Genomic DNA, 21578 nt, shown 5'->3' with positions numbered 1-21578 from the left:
TCTTTTGTTACTGTGTGAGTCTTACTTTTGCTAGCCAAATACAAATTTGGTCCTGAAGGTGGGATATCTTTTTTTAATACACATTTTTTCTTTCCCCAGTCCTCTCATCCTCTTCTTTTGAGGGTTAGTATCTCCATACCTGTATTAGACTGCTATGTGACTATGTAGCATAATCAAGCTCTTCAGAAAGGGTACGTATTAATGCATTTAAGAGCACTTTGTAATTGCCTCTGGCTATTTGTGTGCAGACTTGTCAGTATATCAAAGCTATGAATAGGAAGATTTAGGAGGAAATAGATTTGTTTTTTCTTTTCTTTTTTTTTTTCCAATACTGGGAATTGAACTCAGGACCTTGTGCTTGCAAGAGACAGGTGCAGTGCCACGGAGCTAAATTCCTGGCCCAGGAGGAAATAGATTTTACAGCTAATGGAATATATTGTTTCAGTTGAGTTTTTAAATAGCAAAATGGTTAATAGAGTATTAAAAACTAAGAACCTTTTCTATTTCTAGTAAGGATGGTTGATTAATGTGTGTTTATATGTGTGTGAGCATATATTTATATGTGAGCAGTTTTGAATAAAGACATTTCATTACTAGAAAAAAGTAATCCCAGTCCTGCCCTATGGTCCTTGACAAGGATGTATTCAAAGGCCCAGGTGATTTTAATCCACTTTTTAGTTACTAGAACTTTCCTGTGAATAACACAGAAACAAGATAAGTAAATCTTTGTAAATTTGGTAATACTATTGGACTAAAATGTTATTTTGAAAGTTTTTTAAAAGCGTTCTTACCAAGCAGTCTATAAAATAAGTAAATGTGAATTGAGAAGTTCATACATAAAACCTGAATCCACATAAGAAATAATTGATAATTTCAAAAAGTTATTCATGGTTCAAAAAATAAATCTTGACATTTGTCAAGTTTTTATAGTAATAAAATAAGGATGACTAATTCTATTCATATTCATATTTGTAAGGTAAGTCTAAGCATGTGTATGGAGCATTTTAAGTCAAAATTTGGGGTGTTATTGGCTAGGCACAGTCATTTCTTTGCCAGAGATATGAGGCTGTGTGAGGGCTAACCATCTGTCAAGTGATAAAGACAAAGAAAGGTTTTAATATACTAGTCTAAAATGTCCACAAACTTGTTTTGAATTGTACTATCGTTTTGTTTTGGCCTTCATACTGTGTTGAATATACACTGGGTCAGTCACCCCACTTTGTTTTATGAACAAACGATTCGAGGTCTAGATAAGGTTATTGTCACAGCTGATGGGATCTAGAGACAAGATAAAATATGTTTTGATTTTGCTTTCATGTAATGATCAAAAACTCACAAGTGAGCTGGCCACCTACTAGCAATTATAGAAATGATTTCAGGCATGCATATTTTCACCTACCCATTCTCAATTTTGGGTGTCTTAATTCTTTTGCTTTATAGATTCAAGCCTTGTACTTCAAACCCATTCCTGAGCTGTTTGGGGAAAAAAAAATGTAGCAACAGGAATCCAGATTGCCTGTTTTAGGTACAATATGGTGTGATGTGAAATTGAAACAGCAGATTGGTGAGAAACTTTAGTTTCAAACAAATATAAACTAGTTTGTTTAGTGAAGTCATACACAAACAGTAGTCTCTGTTGACAGGGCAACATTTTTTGTTGTTGTTGTTATTGTTGTTTCATTTTTTTGTTGTGTTTTTTACATGATGAGGTCACTTTGGCTCTTTGGGCCAGCAATCTATTTCCAGGGCATCAAATAAGAAAAGCCCTAATACTGTTCATTTAAATGATATACTTAGATACGGCAGGCCAAGGAATTATTTATAACAGTGTTAATTATATCAATAAAAATAGCAATATTAATACTGTGAGTGTCAAAATCCATTCTTGACAGTATGAGGTAAACAAAGCTATAGTCAAAGCAGCCAGCCTGTCTTTACTGTCAGCTCATGAATATGCACGTCAGGAAAAATATACACACAGTTTAGTGAGTTGGGTATACTGATTTAATCTCTTTTCAGTTACTTTTGACATTTTATAGATGTTCTTTCTGATTCAACACAAGATTTTAAAAATCTGGATTTTTAGTTTTGAAATTCATGATATTCATTATCTTTACTGTCATTGCTAGGTTTCTAGGGTTCACTTATTTATAATTAATTTTTTTTAAATTATCAGAAATTTATTTTATGTGTAGCTTCACTTTTGGGATACAGATTGCCACTGCAAAAAAGAAACTAGAAGAAAACCTCTAACAGTTGACAAAACAAAAGCTACCACCACCATATCATATCCCACCTCCCACCCCCTATGAATCTCAGGATTCCTTTAGACTTAAAAATATGCCCTTTCCATGGTTTTGATTTAAGGGCAAGTATAAATTTTCTTTGTAATTGTCATAACTTCTAATCAGTTTTTACAGTATTAGGGCATTTTAAAACTAATTTTCCCAGGAATATAGAAGTAAGTAAAAGTCATTAAATCCAAAGGTTTTTAAGTTGGGACAATAGCTATCATTTCAAATTAAATTTAATTCTTTTACTTTATTGCACATTGTCAGAAATCTTGGATGTAGTTTAGTGGAGGTTGTTCAAGGCCTAGTACTTCCACTAACTAGTTATATGATGTTGGGCCTGTTATCATCTGTGTGGATCTCTGGCATAGCTTTTTATCCTTTGATGTTTTCATTAACAGTTGAATCTTCTGTTTTGTTTTGTTTTGTTCTTTAGTTTTAGGTACTGTTACTTTCCTGATATTTAGGTCATCAGGAAAGAGTATATACAAAATATTTTATTTTGCTTTTTACTTTTTAGTCCTTGATGTCTCATTTCAGTGAAACTTGGTTTCCAACACAGCACAGTAGTATAATTGTACACACATAGTATTAAGCATTTGGAATCCTTTATAATTGGTAAGTGTAATAAATTCATTAGTTTGCATAAATTTTTTACCAACTCAAGAAATTGATTTTTTGCATTTCATCCAGCATAAAGTTGTGTAGGTAGGAAAAGCAGGTAGTAACATGATGAGTTAACTCATAGTTGTTTTCTAATTCTGGAATACATAGATTAAAAAAAGATACATTGCTTCAAAGATAAAAGATGAATTTGCTTTTTGTACTTCTCTTCCTTAGGCAGAAAATAGATACTCTGAGTAATCAAGAACTGTCTCCATACAAATCTTACAAAATTTGTGATTTTTTTTTTTTCCTGGTACCAGAGATTGAACTCAGGACCTTGTGCTTGTGAAGTAGGCTTGGTGCCACTGAGCTAAATCCCTGGCCCTAAAATTTGTTATTTTTAACTGCAGCATTTAATGTTTAATCCTTCCTTGTATCTCTCCAGGGTTAGAATCACGTAGAATGGATATAAGGTAGGTAGTGAAATTTGACATTTTATTTTGATGTAGGATAGTAGAAAGTGTCTGTGTTAGAAAAGACTGCAAATATTATCCTGTCTTACATAGATAGACAGAAACAACTGCGTGCAGTTTTTGTGGACATACTTGATAGATCTGTATCTGTTAACTTCAACTTTTTCATTTAAAATTTCAGTTTCTTTTCATTGATTCACATTCCTTTTGCTGGAATGAATGATTTTGAGAGACTTAGAGTTGTCAAACACTACCTGCTCACAAATGGAAACAGAAATCTGCAGAAATTTGTATAATTCTATATCTTCCCCATTTCCTACACCAACTTACAACTCCTCATGTTCCTACTACATACGAATCATATAACATTTTATAAATCACCTCAGAGAATGTACAGTAAGTTCACTAATACATTAGGTTATGCTAAACGATTTTACCAACTATCTAGTTAATTAAAGTTGCTAGAGAAATTTTAGATTAACCATTGGACATGAAAAGTGCTATGAATGTTTCAGTGCCTACAAATAATGGAAAAGTTACTGTAAATGTGCTTAAGAAAAGCTGATTCTCCAGTGTTTATTGAAGCCCAGCGTATGTATTGAGGAATTACTGTAGATTGGTTTCTAAAGACATTCCTAGCAAAAAGACTAGCAGAAGTTTTAGTGGGAAGCAGTGGAAAGAAAATTCAATGTATTTTATTATAAACAATAAGAATAACAATAATAAGAGCCAACATGTAATAAGAGCTTTCTCTGAACCAGGCATTGGTTATATTTGCATTTTTTTCCTCTTAGTTCCTCAATCCTGTGAGACTGGTACCTTCATTATTTTAAAGATAAGCCAAGGCACAGAAAGAGTAATAAGTATCTTGTTCAGAGTTACATAGCTAGTATATAACAGATGGGATTCAAATTTAAGTCCAGTTCTAGAGAACCTAAGCTGTTAATCACCACCCAATCGGGCCTCTATTCTGGGACCATTTTTACTCAGTGCTTGCCCAGATTAGTACTGTTAATTTTATTTTAAGAAAGGGCATAGTAGATTTGGGGAAAGTTTTAGAGACAGACATAAGGTGAAATAGTTGTAAGTAGAAGGAATGATTGCTATGATAATTTGATTTTAAAATTTAACCCTTCAGTCTAGGATTACAAATGTTAAGTAGGAATTTGTCTAAAGTTTTTACAGTAAATGGACTCAATAGCTGGTGCCTTATTTGGTTCTGTGGATAACAGTGGAGTTAGGTAACATGTTGAAGTAGACTGTGGAAATCATGAGTAGGAGCATGTAAAAGGCAGGGTCAAATACTAGAGGTACTAGGAATATAGAGGTCAAAAGAGAAAAGTAATTCAAACCAGATTGAATAACCAAGAAATAGAAATCAAATAACAAAATAAGGATGAGGTAGAGCAGAAACTATATTCAAACGGTGGTAGATCTTCCTGACTTTAGAAAGCTCATATGTTTATTTTTTTGTTGTTGTGCTCTTAGAAACCCAAAATCTGGCTTAAATATGGGCCACCTACTGTTTTCAATACAAAGACTGATAAACTTTTGGCACTGAAACATTATTGCCTAGAAATAGGTAAGCATATTACTAAGAAATGTACCAGCATAATAGGTTATGTGGCAAACCATTTATTGAGTGTCTGTTGTATGCCACACAATTTTGAACTGTTCCTGGTAGTATTTATAACTTGCTGTGTAGAGTCTAGTTTTCAAATATAAGAAACCACCTGTTGGCTTTTGTGAGAATTTGATGGCCAAGGGGTGAAATCATTTATACTTTGTTTTATTTCATTCATTATGTAATTTAGCCTTTGATCTCTTCCTCCCCATGTTCATGAAGTTTTAAGCCAGGCTTTACCAAACTTAACATGGAATATAGGTTTTTATTATGCATTTTTAACTTTTCCTTGATATATCACTATAATGAAAGGTTTAATTTTATTTGGCAGTATGAATGTATTTCACATGGTCACCTCAGATAAAATCGGTGTACATGAATTTGGATTGTATATAGGATAGCCAGCATGAGACAGTGAAATTCTAGTAACTTTTAAGGTGTATTTTAACTTCAAGTAATTTACCTCAAGTGAATTATTCATATACACATTGTTTACTAGGTCCTCAAGACTTCAAAAGTTTTTAAGAGATAATATTTATTGCTGAGTTATATTACCTGTATGTTATATTGTCAGGGTAGTTGGAAGAATAATGAAAGTGCTGCTGCAGTATACTACAGTGTACCATCACGTAGTGATGACTTTACTTTTCTTTTCTTTTTTTTTTTTTTCTGGTACTGGGGATCAAAGGGATCAAACTCAGGACCTTGCACTTGCGAGGCAGGCGGCCATACCACCACTGAGCTAAATCCCCAGCCCCATTGATGACTTTTCTTTGTGGTGGTATTTCTAGTATTTTATTCATACTTTTATTTTTAGTGCATTGGGGCATAGAGTGCAACAATAATTTTGTGTGCTTCAGATGATTATATAACTGAAAATGTATGGTAAAGTTAGAAAAATTATCAACATTCAGTTCACGTGTGTCAGCTTTTACTCTTCAATTTGTAGTGATACTCTTGTTCTTTGACAACCAGTGGTACTAGTCTTAACAGCTGTGTTGTTTGCATTTTACCATCCTTTATATGAACCCTAGAGAAGTATCTTTGAAATTTCATGTTCTTAGTAATTTTTTTCATTCTAGAAAGGGATTGACAACAAAGCAATACTATGTGAAGGAGGAATTTGAGCAAGATAGGAAAAAAATGAACAGGATTCCAGGCTCTTCTGATCCGACTATTCTGTATTACAGACTCAACATTTATTATAAAATGAACCAAAGTGTCTAAGAGCCAAAAATAAACTGTGATCCTTTTTCTGTACTTTGGGTTATTCATACGTCTCCTATCAATTATATGTATAATGATGACTTTTGTTATGCATAAATGGATGGCTCTGGTGTAAACTGATTTAATTTGCTTTATTATGTGTAATTTTACACTTTGAGATTCATTTCATAGGAAAGGTAACATTTAGGATTATACTGCACTGAACTGCAGTCTTTTAAGGATGGATGCCCTGCTTTATTCAGTTTGATAGCCTTAGTGCTACTACAGAACTCGGTACCCGAGAGGGATTCAATAAATGTTTGGTGTTCCAGATTTTTGTGTCTGTCTGAAGAATATTACTTTTAATTTTTGCTTATCAGGACATTTCTTTCTTTCTTTTTTTTTACTTTCAATTCTTAACTCTGGTTGAAATTTGGCATTGTAAAAATTATATTACCTGTAAAGACATTTTCTGCACTTTTCCAAGATCCAAATGTTTTTACACTTGCTTATGATCCTTCATACTTTTAGATACCTAATGAAATTCTATCATGACATAAGTTCCAATAAAAGTATATTTAACATGATTCAGAAAAGAAATATATCAAAAATCGCTCATCAGTGGTAAAGCAAATCTACTACAGTCAATTCAGGATATTGTGTTGAGTAGAGTACACAGAATGACATTACCTACTGATTCAAGGATAAGACCCAGATTTCATATCCTATATGATTCCTATCTGGGTAGGAGGACAAACAAACCACAGTACTTTTTGCACTTCATAGATTGCAGTTGAGATTTTGAAATTTTATGTGAGCTTTTAATTCTGTTAAAGAATGTTTATAAAACTTTATATAATTAAAAAATTTTAGTTAATTTTACTTCTCTTGAGTTATTAAGTAGTCCAGTTAAACACTTTACTATTAGTTATATTGCATCCAAGTCTCTTCTGGAAAGCGAAAAAATAAAGTAGTTGGGCTGTGAACACTATGGAAGGTAATATATAAGCCACAGTACGACACATTTAATTCCTATATAATAGCTTACAACCTTTTATATTAATAAGACTTGCTGGTACATATTGAGAAATTTACCTAATTGGCTAAAATTATAATTTGTTTTTCTACTAACTAGAACACAGCAAGTTGATTTGAAACTGTTTTCACAACAAAAGGTAATTATGTCCTGGAAAAATTAAAGCTGGGGATTGCATTTAAGCTTACATAAAGTGATTAATACCTGTAATATATCTTGAGATCCATATCTAAGTGTACAGAGAACATATTGTCATTTTTTATGTTGTATTCAGGAATATACTTTTTAAGGAAACTATTGATTCTTAAAATAATTATAATAAAATTCAAATATACCTCAGAATTAAATACTGCACCCCATTCCAGATGTTTTTGAAATGGAAGATTTTAAAACAAATCAAGCCACTGGGTGTGATGGCACATGCCTGTAATTCTAGCATGGGAGGCTGAGGCAGGAGGATCACTGTGAGTTCGAGGCCAGCCTGAACTACATAGTGAGAAGCTGTCTCAAAACCAACCAACCAACAAACAAACCAAAACCAAAGCCAAAAACAAATCCAAAAACAAACAAATCGACAAGTATGTGGTTATCTTTCCCTTCACTTTAAATTCCAAGCTGACTGTCTTTCTGAATGAAATGGTGCTGAGATCTTTGAACAGCTATTAAGACTCTTTGGGCAATGAAACAATGTCCTGAAACTTTTCTGCCTTCAAGTGAGAAAGCTACTAAAAGAAAAGTGCTGGAGCCCAGCGTGACTATCAGAAAGAAGTGGACAGTGAGAAGTTGGACTTCAGAAATCTGTGAATCCTTATGGGAAAAGATCAGCATTTGCTGATTTTAAGTATCTAGGTTTCCCCACAAGCTAAAAAACCAGAGTAGTTGAATGGAGACATTTCTGTCCCTGAGGCTACAGAGAAATAAGGTAGGACTACAAGAGATCTTTCTCTGTGTGCCTTGGCAGGGAACTGACACTGTCTTTGCTTTTTACCACCACCTGTGATACTTTCTGCCATTTAGGATACCCCCCAAAACCAGATGTAAGCTCCAATGAGTTAGCAACAAAAAATTGTGGAAACCTAGTAACAAAAGATAAAAAGGAAGATCAGGCAGAAAAATTAGTTGCACACCTCAGGCAATGAATTTTGGCAAAAATAGATGAAGCCTGAATTTAGAAAACAACACCAAAAATTAAACTGGGAGCATTTAAGGACATTTAAATAAAGGAAAGAATTTCAAACACTATGAAAAGTATTTCAGGTGAGCAACTCAGTGGAAGAATTGAAGAACATGACCACTATTGAAATATCAATATCAATTAGTGAGCTAAAAGACCAAACGTTTAAGCATGTAGAAGAAAAATAAAATATGTTGAAAATCTTGAATAAAAAAATATGTGAGGGTTTTTTTTTTCCTCTTGTGGTACTGCAATTTGAATACAGGGTCTTCACACTGTGCTACATCCCTAGCCCTTTTATTATTTTTATTTTGAGGCAGTGTTTTGCTATGTTGCTAACAGGTTGGGCTCAAATTTGTGATCCTCCTGCCTCAACCTCCCAGAATGCAGGATACAGAAGTCAAAATACATGAAGAATAGGAATTACAGCAGGAGAAAATAGAATAAATGGAGAGTTATAACTTAAAAATCAGTAATAGGAAATTACTCTAGGATTAAGAAAATCAGTCTAAATTTTAAGAGTTTACTGATTTGTGGTCTTGATTGAAAGAAAAACATTTAGGCATATACTTATAAAAGTACTGAATTTAAAAATTAATAGAGGCATCTAATAAGCTTTTAAAATTCCTATGAAGGGGAAAATATAAAAATACAGAATTTAATATCTGCATATCTGTAATACTGGAAACTAGAAGATAGTGGATTGACATCTACATACTGCAAAAACAAAAAACAAAAACCCCACTATAATCCATGAATCTTAAAACCCAAAAAGTATCATTTGCTAGTCAAGGTGAAAGAAGTACATTTAAGGATGTACAGGAGCTAAGTATATAATGATTATACTCCATCTGAGGAGATGCCTGAGAATAGAAAATAACATGAACCAGAATAAAGACTTTAGTGAGAAATATGAAAAGTATTCTATAATGAACATTTATATATAATTCTTTTTATGCAAATATATATGTATTTCATCTAAGAAAGTTAAGTAGCTATTAACATGAAATACAATAAGTAATTTCAGACTATTGAAATAAAAGGATAATACCGTATTTATGTAAGGAAATGTTAAGGGGTATTAAACCGTCTCATCAAAACTTAGGAGATAAAGGGACTAAGTAGTGTAAGAGAAATAAAATGGGACGTAGGCCATGAGAGGAAAAGAGGAAGAGAAAAGGAGGGAAGGGAATGTATCATAAAGACCTAATTTTTTTAGTGGAAAGGGAAGGGGTAGAATCTTTAGGTGGGGGAAAAGTTTCATTTACATATAGATACCTACTTATTAGAGTAGGGAAAATGAAGATAATGCAATAGGAAGACACAACTTCTGTATTAACAAGGAAATAATATAATTCATAGCTACTTGTTAAAATACAGAAGGGGAATGAGGAAACAGTAAATGTAAAATAAGTGAATGTGAAGTAGTTATATAATTAAGCATTATAAATAATTACATTCAATGTGGATGGACTAAATTTTTCCGCTAGAAGACAGATAATATTAAATTACATTAAAAACATAAGGCAGTCAAATGAAAAGAAAAACACTGAGACAAAGTTATGAAAGGTTGATAGAAGAATGATGGGGATAAACAATCAAATACAAACAAAAGAAGAACAAAAACGTGAGTGATAACATTGATATCAAACAAGCTGGAGTTTAAGGTTAAAATTTTGAAAGAGAAAGGGGTAGTATAATAAAAGTAAGCGTTTAAGAGGAAAATGATGTAAATCTGTATATAGCGGGTTTATTTATAGTAGGTAAGTACATAAAGTACAAATTCCTGGAAAGATCTGGACAATTCTGTTAAACATCAACACAAAGAATTTCCTTTTTTAAAGAAATGAAATAATGTAATTTATAAAGTTGATTTAATACATAGACAGAATCCGATATTCTTCAAATATTTGGTTATTTTATTTTTTTTGTTTTGAGACAGGATCTTCAGTATGTTGTCTACCCTGGCTTCAAACTCCTCACCTGAAGCAGTCCTCCTACTTCACCTTGCTGAGTAGCTGGGATCTCTGGCATGTGCCATTGTGCCTGGATTCTTTAAATAGTTTTAAATATTTCTATACTTGGCCACAAAGAAAACATTATCAGTTTAGAAAGCAGTGATTTTACAAGCACAATCTTTTACTATAAGCTAGCATAATTAGAATTAGAAAATTGTTTCTGACAGGTTAAAATTCACCTATATAAAAGTTAAAACAAATGCTTCTAGATAAAGAGAGAATCACCTAGAAAAGAATGAAAGAAAATATTGTATGGAAAATAGCTAAAGCAGTTGTCAGAGGACAATTGATAGCCTTAAATATCTTTGTTATTAAGAAAGGTGGAAAATAAAGAATAACTTACTAAATTAATCAATTAAAATAAATAATGTAAAGCTAGACGAAGAAGGACATTTTAAAAAGACGAAACTAATGAAATAGAAAACAAAATATAACAAAAACAAATTTAAAGACTGGCACTTGAAAAGTCCAATATGACAGATAAACTCCTTGCTATTTTAGGCCAGTACAAATTAGGAAAACTGGCCTAAGAAGTAAATAGCTGATACCAATTGTCACTGGAAAGACAAGAAACTAATGTGGTTCCTTAAACGTTAAAGAATAGATAATTTTGATAGAATTAAAATTATTCTAGGCTGAGGTGAAGTGTTGGAATCTCCTAATTTCATATAATATTTCTGATAAAATTTGTGCAAAATTATAATTCCATTTCACTCATCAAATGCAAAAATTCGAAGTAAATACTAATATTAGCAGTGGGTCAAAAGAATAATACAATGGGACATTGAAACTTTTATTTTAAAATAGAAACACAAACATGATTCATTAATGGGAAATATGTAAAGATAATTCATTGCATTGTCAAAGGAGAAAAATCATGCTTATTTCACCAGATGGTGTAAAATATTATATAACTCAGATACTCCAAAATGAGAATAAGATTACTTATTTTATTTTGATTCACTGCCAACAGAATATAAACTTAAATGAATAAATTCTTTTCCTTTTTTTTTGGTACTGGGGATCAAACTCGGGATCTTGTGTTTGAGAGACAGGTGGCAGAACCACTGAACTAAATCCCGGGCCCTTAAATGAGTAAATTCTAAAAATATTACAGGTGGCAGGACCACTCAACTAAATCCCGGGCCCTTAAATGAGTAAATTCTAAAAATATTACAGTTGACAGCTGAAAGTTGACAAGAAGCCATCTAGCACGATTATTTAACATTAACCTGGAACAAATACAGTAGGCAAATGATGTAACTAATGTTGAGACAAAGAATAGCTTAAAATATCTCTCTTTGCCATGATATATGACCAAAAAGATTCTAGAAACTTAATTTTAAAATCTATGAAAACTAGTATTAAAAATGATAAGGTAGTTTGATGCAAGATAGATGAAAATAAGTTCTCTGGAAGTAAGAGACACCTAGGTAACTTTTTTAAAAACTAGTGTGAAGATACTCAATTTCTGATAGAAACATACATTACAAAATACTTAATAAATGCATCGAGGTATAAGAGCTATTTAAAAATAAAGGCAATATCTTAGTAAACATGTAAATCAAGAGCTGATTAAAGGAAGCAAAAACTGTTTTTGGATGAGAAAACAACAAAAAGAGTAATTCATCCAAACTAATAGACTTAATTGATGAAATTCCACTTGGAATCTCAATGGGTATTACTTTTCCTTTTTAAATTGGACAACATTATTTTACAATTACATGAGTATTAACAAAAGGCAAAGGAATATGAAAATAATAAAAGACTAGGATTATATATACTAGGATATATTACAAAGTCAAGTAATACAAACAGTATAATAATAGCATAAGTATAGATCAACAGAGCAGATTAGCAAATTCTGACATGATAATTTAGTTGGAAAATGATGAATCATTTGATGGGCTGGCAAAGTGGTTATCCATGGGAAAAGTATGTTCTTATTTGTATCTTATTCAGAAATAGATTAAGATTGAGGGCTTAAATGAAAAAAATAGAAATGAATTTGTAAAAATTCTAGGAGACTCTAAAATCTTCCTAAGATTGAAAAGTCAGACAAAAAAGAGATAGACATAGTTAACTACATAAAAATTTAAAAAAACTTTTATAAGAAATTAAATAATAAGATCATTAGAAAAATATAGAATTGGAAGAGTATGAAAGGCCAGAGCTCTTAGACACTGCTAACAAAAAGGTTATGACCCAACATAAAAGGAAAAAAATATTACAGAAAGAGGACTCTATTAATGTATGAGAAAATTCTCAAATTTACTACTAATTAAATCAAATTTATGTAATAGTTATAAGTAGCAATACTTAAGAATACTATGTGGTTTTGTTCTAGTTATTACAGCTTTGTTGTAGTGGAAAAATATCAAGAAGTAATTGCACTATTAAGGTAATAGTAATAGATAATAGAAAGATTAGAAACATCTATGAATATTATGCAGTCATAAAAGATTTGAATTTCAGCTGTCTCTGGTGATCTGGAATAATTTCCAGGAATTTTAGTTGCATGAGAAGAGTGTATAGTCTAGTATGTGTACTATCCAATTTTTGCAAAATAGTGACAAAGTTTCTTAATATATATGTTATATATATGTATATAACCTGTATCTGTATATGTCTGCTTCATGTTATTTGAAAAAGGAAAAGAATATGGCAAGATGCATACTAAGATCTTAAAATGGATTAGCTGTATTTGGAAGGAATCGTGAAGGCAGATGGGTACAATGTCAGGCAATAAAAGAAAGAGAAAAATTGCACTAAAAACATTTACAATTCCACTTCTGCATTTTGATGAAATTCAGTATATCTGAATAGAATTCATGAATAAATTAAATTGAAATATTTTAATATGTTATGGGTGCTTTGGTGATAACTATATCTGAAGGTTGGCACCAGGAGGATTGTTTTTTCATTTATTATTTGCATTTTCTTTAATTTTGTGCCACATGCTACCAGAATGTTCTACATATTCTTTTTTTATTTTATTTTATTTTTTTTCCACATCAGATGGGTAGTGTGCCGATGTCCTAACAAGGGTTGAGGGAGGCACATCTCATGCATATGGCATGAACACCCAATCATCATCTTCACGAACTGAAGGATCCTACATGTTCTTTTCAATCTTTAGTTAATTTTCTAGGCTTTCAGGCTAAACAGATTTATCCACAAATATATGTTGATGGGATCAAATGAGACTCTGGGCTATGCCCACATCACAGCTAACATGCAACTGATATTTTTGGTAAAACTTTGGGGAGTATATTTTATTTTGTTCAGGGTTTATTTTTATTATTTAGTACCTTCTGTGTCCATTTTAAAATATTTTTAGTATTACCCTCTTATAACTGGATCTAAAATGTCCACCAAAAGGCTCATTGTGTTGAAGGCTTGGTTACCAGTGGATGGGCTTTTGGGGAATGATCAGATCATCAGAGTGCTAACCTCATCAATTGGTTAATCCAATGATGAGATCATAGTTGAATGGGCTAATAGGAGGTGGGGGGCCTCGTTGTAGGGAGTGGATCATGGGATCATGACCTTGGGACTATATTTTATCCCTGATTCCATTCTTATCTCCCTGTCTCCTGTCATTCTCTCTCTCCCTTCCTCTATTTCTCTCTCCTCTGTGGCTTCCAAGAACTAAGCAGCTTTGATCTACCACACCCTTCTCCTATGATGTTTCTGCCTTAGAGCTAGTTGACCAAGGACTGAAACCTCTGAAACCATGAACCAAAATAAACACTTTCCTCCTCCTAAGTTTACTGTCTCAAGTATTTTGTCATGGAAACAAAAAGCTAACACATACCCCTGTTGATGTTACAAATGAATTATAATGCCAATTGTATATGAATCTTCTACATAGAAGTTAATAACTTGATGATTTGACTTAAATTGCAGATGCAGTAATGAATTCAACATGGCAGCAAAATATAGAAAGTATTTAAACATATTGGAGGGAAGAATAAGCCTGTAATATTATTGTGGACAAATTAGTTGATTTCATTGGTTCAAATTTTTTTCTTTTTTTGGTACTGGGGATTGAACTCCAGACCTTGTGCTTGCGAGGCACGCAGTGGAACCGCTGAGCTAAATCCTCAGCCCCTCAGATTCTTAATCTTTAGAATCATGAGAGTGGTATTTTTTTTTCATTTACTTCACACAATCTTTGTGAGGATCAAGTAAAATAAACATTGAAGTGCTTTGAAAACTAATAATGATGAAAATCTAAAGGCATTTATTTTCTATATTTTAATGGATATATTTCTATAAATATATCAAGATGCATGTTTTGTATTAAACCTCTTGCCATATTAGTAACAAAACATATTACTGATGAAGTGATCAAAACTTCAAACAGGCAGTGGAATTCATAGAACGTCCGAGTATGTTGAATTTCTGAAAGTTTAAAAGTCATAAGAATTTGTTTGTTTTCCTTGTCCTTGAGGGAATTTTTCCAGGTGGATGTTCCAATGATTTCTTTTTTCTAATAGAGTGACCTGGGTTTTTTACGGAAGTCTGATCCTTTATCACATCTGTATTGTGTTTTGACATAATAAATGGCCTTGGACAGCTAAGAACAGTTGTGTAATTTATTGTTATGTTTTATTGGAAATTCTCAATTTATAGCTATAATTAATAGTGACTGTAACATGAATACTTTAGTAAAATTTTTATCATCATTTAACCAAATATCAAATTAGTAAAATTTGCTAATGGCTAGTTTTTGGGGTGTAGGCGTACCAGGAAATATCTACAGTATTAAGTAGGTTATGGATACCACTAGAAAAAGTATAAAAACACAAAACATTCTTTTATTACAGAAATAGGTACAACCTTAATAGTCAAATCTGTACTGTTTTTTACTGTTAAAGATAGCTAGAGTCTGGTTTCGAGACAATAGAATGGGTGAATGTGTCTAAGTAAACTATATTATACCTGATTTTTTGTTTTCAATTTAGGACTTGCCCCAATAATTGTACTTTAACTTTCTTTCTTAACCTGCAGTTTTGATAATCTAATCTACTATTTTTCCAATAACAGAAACAATGCTATAAGAAAACTAAAAACGTCTTAAAAAGGACAACAGCCTTTCAAAGTTTTTTAACTAGACCTTAGGTGAGACTAGTAGTAAAACCACCTGAAGTGATTTTCTTTGATATTATATATTTAATGGGGCCATTCCAATAAAATAAACACATTTTAATTTTCTACTTTTTTTATTTCCACAACCTTATTAAACTTTTAAAACTTCTCTAAATATATGTAAAAGAAAAATAATGGAAAACAAGGACCTTTGTCAGCTACAGTAGCTACAATGATATACATTATTTAAAATTATATATTATAAATTACATATAACATGTAATTATTACAAAAAATTTAGTTTTGAAAAATGTTTTATTCAAGAATCTTACATAATTTCAAATATTTTCCAAAATACAGTTTCCTAGATTGCTAGAAAAGAATGTAAATTCAGTAAGAAATTTAAATCATTAAATATTTTTCATTAGTGTATATATATACAGAATGCCAAGCAGTAACATTTAGCTCTAAAACACGTACCATGTCTGTTTTCCTTGTGAAGGCTCAACCCAGCACTGTGTGCAGGCTATGTGCAATAGACAAAGTCCTGTGGATGTGAGTCTGCATTCGCTGCCTCAACTCAGAGCTGCAGTGGTTTGACCACCGGGGTGTCAAATTTGAAGTCTGAAGGGAAGAGGTCTGGGGCTCAAGGATAGATATGTCTGTAGGACTGTGTGATTGTAACATCAGCAACACCAGCAATATCTCCAATTTCTTTCTGGGTCCTCTTCTCAGCTGATGCCTGTGAGGCCATCTAAATAGCTGCTGCTGCCACGGAGACCAGGCTTCTTCCCAGAACCAGGTCCAACTCCACAGCCTTGCGGGCTATGTATGTCGCTGCCATCTGTACTCACTTAAGAAGACAGAGGTTGGAGCAAAACCTGGACATGAAGTCCCCAGTAGTAATCAAATCCACACTGGTTTCTAAACCTTTCAATATAAGTTTAAAACATCAGCCAGTTTCTTTCTTAGGAATTCGTGATACAGCACATACTTCTTTAAATGGCCTAGGAACCCCTTCTTATCTACAGGCAATATAAAGACAAGCAGAAGCTATGGCATCATTAGCTCTTCCCTTCAGGCTCTTCTGTTCATACACTTGCTTGAATAAATTATTTATTCAGTCAACTATATTTCAAGGGAGGTTAATTCTGTCTGCCATGGTAGTTATTTCCTTGAATGCATTCATCATTGCTTGATCAGAGCTACTCATCGTTCTTCGATTCTGGTACTTAGAATAGCCAAACTCATCAAAACTTGCAGCTCCTGTACCCTTGCCAATCATAGTAGACAAATCTCCATTACTCAGAAGAGGATTTGGGGCATCTCCTACCTGAGATGGATCTTTTGTTGCTTTGCCATTGCTGAAAGTTCTCCATTCAGATCCCACATCAATAACCCGGTCACCTGCAACCAGCCCACACTCAGGACAGATCATATCACCAGCTCTGTAGTCCTGTACTAAAATTGCATTGGGATGGTTTGGACAGGTGACTCTTGGAAGAGCATCCATATGGCTGGTAGATGCCATCTTCGCAGCCACTGTGGTCCCACTAACAAAAACTACGCTGAAAACAGGAAGCAATTGTGGCTCTACTTCTAAGTCGATTATATTAATTAAATATAAAATTAATGGTAACTGTGGTGTACTTTTAAGATAATTTTTCTTTCTGGCCTAGTGATGATAATGTTAGTAGAGTTGCAGGATTTTTTAGAATATGCTGCATACATTCTTGAATGCATATGCCATTTACAAGTAATCTCCTTTTTTGCCTATTAGGACAATTTCTAGCTTCCAGTGGTTTTCCCAGATTTTTTAGCAAACACCAAGAAAATGGAACATTCAAGTGATCTATTGATTCTGAACCTCAAAAAACCCAATGATTCCACCTTAATTTTTAATAGTCTTTCAGTTTCTTGTAACTTAGAAAAAATGTCTCTTTCATTTCAAAGTAAACCCTGAATTCTAGTATCTTTTATTAAAATCTACTTCTCTTTGGAGTGGGCCGAAGCCAAATATTACTTCTTAGCACCATGATAAGCTTTCCAAAATATGGCATCTACTATTCTATCTAGTGGACAGTTCAGTTTACATAGTTCATCTTTCAAGTCTCTGATTTTCTTGAGTCACTCATTCTGAGTCTTAAAACCATGTGTTTTCTGCTTAGCTTTTTTTTAGAGCAAAGTTTTAAGTTGACCAAATAAAAATGCTTATTTATTTAAATCTTTTTATTAACTTGTTTCCTTGAATGTTCTCAATCCTTTAGCTTTCCTGCACCTCATAATTGAAAATAACTGGATGCTTCTATGCAATCAGCAGCATTTCATTTCACCTCAGAGATTAGAAGACAGACTCTCAAACCCCATCCCAGTTCTAATAAGTCATATTAATTTTCACAGCGTCTCAAGTCATTCATATCTACACATTCATATCTACACTACACTACACTGAAGTTTAAGAAGAACTGCTAAACATTTGTCATTTAAAAACATTGAACTTTACACAGAATGGGTTAGTCATAATATGATTCATAGTTATTGTTCCATGCATTATCCTCACTTCTTTCATTTGTTATTTTAAACCAGAATACACATCTATGAACCCAAGACTCAACCAAATAATTAGAACATTAAAAATAATTTATTTCTATCAACGTATTCTTCTTTTTTCTTTTTTTGGTACCTGAAATCAAACTCAGGACTTTGTGCTTCCGAGGCAGGTGCGGTGCCTTTGAGCTAAATCCCCAGCCCTACATACACTTCTTACACCAGTGTGCCTCAGCTGGAGGTAACCACTATCCAAAAATTGTGTTTATTTTTTCATTGTTTTTTAAATGAAATTATATACATATATGACTTATAAATGTGTGACCAAGTAATGTATTAGCATCAATCTATATTATCTCCTGTAATCTTTTGCTTTACTCTCAATGTTATCAAGATTCACTTATATTATGGGTAACTAATTCATAGAGTACATTTTCACATCTATATAGTATTTGTGATTACACTATAACATATTTGTCATTTTTCTTGCTGTTGGACATTCGATTTACACCCCGCCCTGCTACTAATAAGGCTGGTATAAACGTTCATGTATGTGTCTCTTGATGATATTTACAAGACATTTTCTTGGTCAGATACTCAGATTGTAATTGTGATGTCATTAAGTATGTAAATGTTTAACTTTGCAAAAAGTTGTCAAATTTTTCTAGAATGGTTATTACCTGTTGCACTATCAACAGCAGTGGATATATCTCAAATATATATTATCATCACATTTCAAAATTTTTAACACCTAAAAAATATCTGTGTGAGCTTGGATTTTGTTTAACAGTGAGACTATGAACATATAAATGTGCATTTTTTTCTGTGAAGATTTTTATGTCTTTTACATATTTTTCTTTCATCTTTTTTTATGGCTCTTTTCTATTGATTTACATGGGTTCTTTATACATTCTAGATACCTTTTCTGTCTCCTGACTTATGCCATGTCTTTTTCACTTTCTTTATGGATTCTGAAAAACAGATAAATCTTAATTTTCATGTGGTTGTACTTTCTATTTACTTTTATAATTGGTGCTTTTTCTTTTAATAAATCAATCCATGAAATTAATATTTATATACTGTAAGTAAATAAAAAATGAAATTGTTTTCTATAGGGAAACACATTTCCAGTTAATTTTTTTATCTTTCCACAGGGATTTGCCATGCCACTTCTTTTATAGCACAGGGATTTGCCATGCCACTTCTTTTATAGCAAGGGTCTGGTAATGAGAGTCTGCTTATAAGCTCTCTTTTCTCTATTCTTGGTTGATTTGACTTTCTATATACCTGTGATACTTAACAAAAAATAAGTAGACCCTGGAAGGAAGCTCCCCCACCGCCATCCCAGGCTCCTAGGGCAGAGAAGCCCAGCTGGTCCCAGAACCCAGAAGGAAGCTCCCTGCCTTGATCCCAGGCTCCTAGGGCAGAGAAGCTCAGCCAGTCCCAGAACCCAGAAGGAAGCTCCCCACCTCCATCCCAGGCTCCTAGGGCAGAGAAGGTGAGCCAATCCCAGCACCCAGAAGGAAGCTCCCCCACCACCATCCCAAGATCCTAGGGCAGAGAAGGTGAGCCGTGTGGGGACCAGAAGCACTGCCCCCCCGCCCCGTGGAAATGAGAAAACACATAAACAAGCCTCAAAAACAGAGTTCCAGATCACCTACAGCAACCCCAGAGGGAAATGAGATGGAATAATCTAATACTCAACCACCTGGACTCTCTGAACTGGCAACAAAAGAGGATCTGGGAAAAATGAAATCAGAAATAATTACTCAGATAACAGCAAAGATTTTGCTCATGGTGCAAGACATTAATAAATCTAGAGAGGACACAGATAAAAAAATAGAGGATCTGAGGAACATGTGGAATCCCAACATAGGAATGGAATAAATCCATAAACAAATGGAATCCATAAAACAGATACAAACAGATTTCCAAGAGATTAAAAACTCCACTGAAAGTCTGCGCAGCAGAATGAACCAATGTGAGGATAGAATTTCACATATAGAAGATAAGATTGCAATTAGTGACCAGAAAAAGAAAAATTGCTTTATAACAAAGGGACCATGAGAAATCAATCCAGCAGCTGCTAGACAATGCAAAGAAGAAGAACATAAGACTGATTGGAGTCAATGAAGAAAGAGGAGAGAGTGCAGATGACATAAAAAATCTGTTCACAGAAGTGATGGCAGAAAACTTCCCAAGGAGGGGAAAAGAGCTTGACATACAGATAAGTGAGGCATATAGGACTCCAGCTAGCCTTGATCAAAAAAAATGTACACATAGGCATATAATAGTTAGGATTCCAGAAATCCAACAGAAGAACAAAATTCTACAAGCAGTGAGAGAAAAGAAACAAATCACATACAAAGGAAAGCCCATCAGAATCACAGCAGACTTCTCAATGCAAACCCTCAAGGCAAGAAGAGCTTGGAGTGATGTATTTCAAGGCCTAAAGGAAAACAGCCTCCAACCCAGATTGATGTACCCTGCAAAACGATCTTTCAAAATTCATGGAGAAATAAGATACTTTCATGATAAAGAGCACCTCAGGAACTTCATGAATACCAAACTGGCACTCCAAAAAATTTTTGACAGTACCCTAGGAAAAGACAATGAGGATCACAACCCCAGGAAACCCAGAAGAATGAATCCATTGGGTGTGGCAAATTAAACGCAAAGGGGGAGAATCCAACAAAAAGAAAAAGTCATCACAAGGCTTTTAAAACTTTTAACTTCATCTCCGTAATGAGTGTATAATTCAATCTTGTTATTGTACTGATTAGTATTTTTCTGATTCTAGAGTTGCACATCATTCCTTGTGCTATACTGGCTATTTATCATCTTATGTCTACATTTTAATTGGGTTGTCTATTAAGGAGCTCTAAGAATTCTTTATATATTCTGGTCATAGGTTATATGCATTGTAAATATGGTCTGTTTAAGGACTACTTTTCATTTTAATGATGTCATTTAAAGTTCTAAATTTTGATGGAATCTCATTTATCAATTTTTTTCTGTCATACATCATGTTTTTTATATCCTAGGTAGTTCTTGCCTACCCTGAATTCATAAATATTTTCCCTTATAATTTCTTCTTAAAGTTTTATACTTTTAGGCTTTCTTATTTAGGTTCATAGATCCCTTCAAGTTATTTTCATATATGGAAATAAACGGTTGAGGTTAAATTTTTATATACGAATACCAGGTGTTCTAGTGCCATTTGCTGAAAACACTATCTCTTCCTCGGCTCTTGAATTGAGTTTATATTCTATAAAATGCTAATGTTAAATAATCTTTCAAAACTCAGTGAACCATATATGTGTGGTTCTATTTCTAGATTCTCTGTTTTATTCCAATGATCTATATGTCTTTCCTTATATCAATACTGCCTTGATTACTGTAGCTTTAGAAGAAGTCTTAAAATTAGGTACTAAACGTCTTCCAACACTGTTTTTGTTTTTGTTTTTAACTTTTCTAGGTCCTTTGTACTCCTACATAACTTTTAAATT

The 21578-nt window shown here is 33.1% G+C and overlaps 1 protein-coding gene, 1 non-coding gene and 1 pseudogene across 17 annotated transcripts in view; 1 reads left to right on the top strand and 2 right to left on the bottom strand.

Annotated features, from left to right (window-relative positions):
• Zbtb20 (zinc finger and BTB domain containing 20) overlaps positions 1-21578 on the top strand; it is an 865938-nt gene that overhangs the window by 3665 nt on the left and 840695 nt on the right. The window lies entirely within an intron of this gene.
• LOC147830462 (small nucleolar RNA U13) lies at positions 13441-13542 on the bottom strand. The gene has a single exon (XR_015439406.1). It is a non-coding gene; the product is annotated as a small nucleolar RNA U13 (small nucleolar RNA).
• Positions 16103-17053, bottom strand: LOC101726557 (transcription initiation factor IIB pseudogene; annotated as a pseudogene).

The sequence above is a fragment of the Heterocephalus glaber genome, unplaced genomic scaffold (assembly GCF_053883595.1).
Source record: "Heterocephalus glaber isolate CG9 unplaced genomic scaffold, H.glaber_assembly_v1.0 deba00000122, whole genome shotgun sequence".
Classification (NCBI taxonomy): Eukaryota; Metazoa; Chordata; class Mammalia; order Rodentia; family Bathyergidae; genus Heterocephalus; species Heterocephalus glaber.
This window is presented reverse-complemented; position numbering and strand designations above follow the sequence as displayed.